This window comes from Punica granatum, chromosome 4 (genome assembly GCF_007655135.1).
Source record: "Punica granatum isolate Tunisia-2019 chromosome 4, ASM765513v2, whole genome shotgun sequence".
In the NCBI taxonomy this organism is placed as follows: domain Eukaryota; kingdom Viridiplantae; phylum Streptophyta; class Magnoliopsida; order Myrtales; family Lythraceae; genus Punica; species Punica granatum.
In genome coordinates, this window is record NC_045130.1 from 31,892,070 (window position 1) to 31,897,752 (window position 5,683).

A 5,683-nucleotide genomic window follows, 5' to 3' on the forward strand; every position below is an offset into this window, starting at 1 on the left:
TAGGACTAATCACACCGTACCACCCTTGATGACATTGTAAATTAAGCAATTACAAAATATTAAAATTACTTGTTGGTGATTAATTATCGAATGTCATATTTGTATCCTAATCAGCCAAAACAAATAAATAATATAACTCATATATATAATTATTTAATTATGTTGAAGAGCTCTGGTAGTTGATCGGTAAACTGCCAAAATTAAGGAATAAGCTCATTGAATTCCTAGCACTTTGCTGACCAAGCGAACAACAAATCCTATTTGTACATTAATTATAGTTTCATGGCACAGATTTGTAGAGCTGCTGACCTTAATTAATTCTAGTCAACTACGAAGTTTCATGACAATTTGCCCGTCTGCGTTTCCTGTTCCCCGTGTACTTTGATTTCCCGTGCCTTGGGAAATTAATGTGTAGACACTTATATTGTTTTGCATGTTTGATTTTCTTATTTTATTGGCCAAAAAGAAAAATAAAAAGAATTTTATTCATTAATTAATTCACCGACCAATTAAGCAGCTGCCCTTGGATATTTCCATTTTGGTCAAATGGTTTCATATCCAATGTTCTCGTTTCAATAGCTTGGCAATAAAAAAACACCTTGCCAATGACCATTAAACGTCTTGCTTTTCCAATTTCTCATAATCATGTATTTATCTTCAAATCGCAGCTCTCTTTTGATAAATAACAATTTATGTTAATAAAAAAGATGGTGCTTGATCGTAATATAAAAGCTCTAATTTTGTTTTGGATATAATACCTGAAGAAGTATGTTTTGCATTATCACGATGCTCAGTCTCCATTTTTAAACTCTGTGTTGTAATGATTCAGACGACAAATTAATGTTGGAGCTGTAATAATAGCTTTCATACTAAATATTGGAACCGTAGTAACATTATGATCTTAAGTAAGATATCGGGTTTAAATCTTGCAAATAAAGAAAATCCATGACTAAAGAAGCTTTTACTTCTTAATAGATCAACCCTAATCGAATTAGTTAAGGTCCCTTAAATTTTTGAATATCAGGTCATCACATAGTGGAGAAAAAAGAAAAAGAAGAAAAAAAGTGTAGTCAGAATCTGATTTGACCAAATTCTGTAATTAGTGTGAACCCATTGATAGCTGCAGCTGCGATGCCTCTAGTCCACACAGCTTATTCAAGTCTTGAGCGATGAGGGCCTAAGAGCCCATCAACATATATGATACCCAACTGAGAACTCGACTACAAGGGTATGGTTCCTGTTTTAATAGTACATGAGTTTATAAGCATGATTAGACTCATAATCCTATCGACTCAAATTTTTTGAATGGAAATGTGAGTACAATCACTTATAAACCTTATGGAAATTTAATATGGTTTCTGAACAAGTCATGTGTCTATATGAACTCACACAACGTCAAGTCTAGTTTTGAAGCAGATAAAGTGCACCTCATATTAGTTGGTATGAGTGCAGAACTCATGGAAAGTTTTAGTTTGAGTGCGGAAGAGAAAAACCTGCCTCGCTTTAGTCGATGATCCCCCTTGCCTCCAGTGTGGAAGAAGAAGTGCACCTCGTAGTTATGAAAATGTCCGGCTCGTAATCAGTTTTTAAGGGTGGATGTTCAAGTCCATGTATGTTAAGAGTTAAAATTTCAACGTGTGTTGAGAGTTAAAATCTCACGTTGAAAAAATTCAATAAAAACTGTGGGTTTATAAGAATGATTCGAAATTTAAGAGATGTCTCCTGAGCTCAATACGAGCTAGAGCGTGGGGGATGGAACTTTAACAGCGACATCTAGCTAGCTCTTTGATAGAAAGGTTTCAGGTCCGGGACCGATTTTTACCTGTTATCAGTAGACTGACACATAGAACACTTACAAGCTACTATGTGTATATAGATCGTAAAAACTTCGGCAATTGGTTAACGGGTTGGTTAATTTTCCCTCTTTTGCCATTTGGATTCAATTTTCCTCCACTTATAAGTTGTCTACGTGTATAATAAATATACACCTCTGTATGCGTGATTCATATTTCCTAAGGACTACATAAAATGAAATGAAAAATCAAAGGAGAATCGTGGTTGCAAGTGACTATAGTAATCGATATTGCCAAAAAAAAAAAAACAGAGAGAGAGAGAGAGAGAGAGAGAGAAACAGTTTTCCTAATTCTTTTTTTTCTTTTTCCCCTGCCGAAAGGGATCGAGAATGCTAAAGATGTGCTGGCGGGGAATTGGCCGGGAAGGCCTCTCAATTGCACCGGTGAATTGCCGGGCAAATCTCCTTTGGCAGCGGGCCATAATCGTGAAAATGCTCGTCACATTCCCCTATTTAGCCCTCTGCCAAAGGAGTAAATGCCCCGTAATTGACCGGTGCACCTCTACCGCTAGCGGGGGCCGGAGTTAGAAGAGCTAGGGATACAAAAGCCGAAGGACAAACTGAAGAGGCTCAGTATGGAAGGAATAGGACGAAGGGAGACATCTGAAAAGACATAATCAGTGATTCGGAACTGTGTGTACGGTTAACAATGAGACTTTGAAGTAGGAAAACCGATTGTTTTCCCTCTCTCAAGTTCCTCGTGGTTTGATGAACAGTTGCAAGGATGGTGCGTCTATTTATAGCAAAACCAAGGAGTTTCATAATCTCCGTTCACCATAAGGGCATATTCTTGGAAGATCCGAAGTCTAGCTAGTTGGTTGATTTCCATCAAGCGAGGAGGTAAAACAGCAAACTGCAAAGTGGTCCAATGGGTCAATGTGTACATTGGTGGTCCAATGGAATCGATCTATCGGGATATAACTTAATTCCGGTACACATTATGAGAGAAATATTAGGGCTTTAGTGCAAAAGCCCATTAATATTAACCTTGGATATTCCTGATTTGGCCCAATTGGAATTTAATCCATTCCAGTCAGTCTCGAGTTTATGGTCTTGTTGGCCCAAATCTGATTTTGTGGTGATTAATAATCCATTCTCGCCACTTAGACTTCTTATACCCCTTCATATTTTTCTCTCTGGTAGACCGTGCCTAATTTATGGCTATCCCTCGTAATTATATATATATATATAGATATACATGTACTACGGTTTGCGGATACCAAGACATTTGTCCTCCTTAATCCCAGAACCTTTTTTTTTATTTTTCCCCGTAAACTCTAACATGCAATTTGAGATTCGGGATTTTGCACAAGGAAACATAGTTCAGAATTAGATCATTTGTATACTGGCTTTCTAAAACTTTTCGTGCATCTGATTTGGAAAAGGATGAATATAACAATTTATATATACCTTATCAGACTATACTCGGAATTAGAATGTGAATTTATTTCGAAATAATTAACCTAAAAAGTGCTCGCATATGATGTAATATTTCAGCTGACAAAGGAGGGTAAAAAAAAAAAAAAAGAGATGCATATTGGAGCTCTTGAGAAAGATCACAAGCGAGAACCTTCCCCTCAGAGAATGTACTATTGCATATCCTCCAATTTCCTTGGCTTCTAGCTGGGGCCAAGTTGAAATTAGAATTTAGCCATTGAATGTGCTTTCAAAAGAAAATGAATTTCTTTTCTCTTTCATTCAGTTTTCTCTCTTCTCTCTACTACATATATATAAATATATATATACACATATATACACACACACATACATGCAAGTATCATTCAAGTACATTCTTGTTTCCATGTGGACAATATGATATAGCTAGATTTACTAGAATCTAGAAACAACTCTTATTTTTTGCCTATTTTCTCTCAAATATATGCAGTTGCCACAAATGAATTTCAATCTAAATCCTAATTTTAAAGTCTGTTTAGATCATTTATAGGTGTATGTAAACTTTTATAATTCAACAAATGTTATTATATATTACGTACGTACGTTTCATGCATGCATATATATCTACGTAGAATGGATACATATCCATGGAAAGAGAGGCCAAAATCTTTATGTGGCTCCAAAACTCTCACCCCAGGAGGCAAAGAATAGAGAAGATAGATGGCATGAAGAGTCAATATTTTGAAAGGGCAGAATTAGATATTCGCATAAAAAGAGAATGAAAAGAGCAGAAGAAAAAAAAAAGAAAAAAACAAAAGAGAGAGAGAGAGAGAAATTAAAAAATACATGAGTGCAATGAGAAGGAGACACCCTATCAAAAAAATGCAGCTTCGGTTTTCCTCATAATATTCTTTTAGGAATTTGGCTTTTTTTTCCCTCTCCTTTTTGCGGATGTCGAAATAGAATCAATTATTTTTAAAAAGCGATTGAATTGCTTTCGGCAAGTGAGATCTTGGAAGTGAAGAACATGCTCCCGCATCTTCCCTCCTTTCTAGATGTGTACGGTCTCTTTGCGCCGTATTGTATAGACTATTTTGTTATGTACTTTTAAGATATTAAAGTATTATACAATAAGTTATTTTGATGTCTGAATTGAAGCATAATTACTTTTTGTATTTTTTATAATGTGGGTAGATATTTTGTAGAGATTATTAAAATATAAATATTTTAGTAATAAAATTAATAAAGGAAAATAAGATGTGAGGGAGAGAAAAGGAGAGAATTGGTGGTGCATAGGTATGGGTAATGAATGAAATATTTTGATTTATCCGTTTCTTTCCCCTAATTAAAGGACTATTAATTAATTATGATACTATATGATGGACAATAATATTGGAAAGAGGCCAACTTTTTTATTTTTCCAATTAATAATATAGAATACTTCATAAATCATAATCAATTATTAGATCAATGTAATACCAAAATATATTTATATATAATTTTATGGACCTTCATTAATTTATAAAGAAAATTTTATGAACGTAAAATGTAAATGCTTCAACCACTTACGTGGTGCTTTTGGCAAACTATGCCATCAATGGGTAGGTTTTACCTATAGTTCAAGAGTTTGATTCACTGAAAACATCTCGTAGTCAGGATCAAGTCGACGCTTGAACGAAAATTATTCTTAGCCAATAGGTTGGGATATCGTAGCCAGGATCAAGTCAACTCTCGTAATGAACTTATCCCCCAGCCTGTTTAGCAAGCATAAGGTCAGGGTGCCACAAAATGCGTCTCTTGATCATATTCAAACATCAAAAGTACAAAGGGAAAAATCAAAAGAAGGCACAGTCATATATGCGAGCGTGTGGAATAAAGTGGCAAGAGGAAACTAAAGAGGGTTGGAGACACAAAAAGAGCTGCCTTTTTTAATTTTTATTTTCCCAAGAAATGGGATTGTTCCAATGGATATGCCGTCTTAGGTATTGCATAAAATTCAGACATCACTGAAGACAGAAACCAGAGCAAAGCAAGCAAGAACTCAGAGGAATTAGGGTGCATACAGTTGCATATTACAGGGCAAGTTCCTCCATTGGCAGGTCACACTCAGTTATATCGAGAAGTTTTTCCTGGACTTGGTCGAAAAGGAGAGGTCAATCACGCTGTTGGTAATTTCAGGTCCATATATGGAGACTGCATGAATCAATGGTTGTGGTTGATTCAGATGTTTTTACGGCCACGACCGAATTCTAGTTAGAAATTTCTCGTGTCCAGAAGAGAGAGTGCTCCCTGCCATAGGAGATTTGCCCAGCAATTCTTCTGCATCACTACGTGCTTGGTTTCTTCATGCGGTACGCATTTGGTCTGATCCAACATTCGTGGGTTTCTACGCATTTTTGGACAAATTAGTCTGATACATCAGGCATTATGATACAT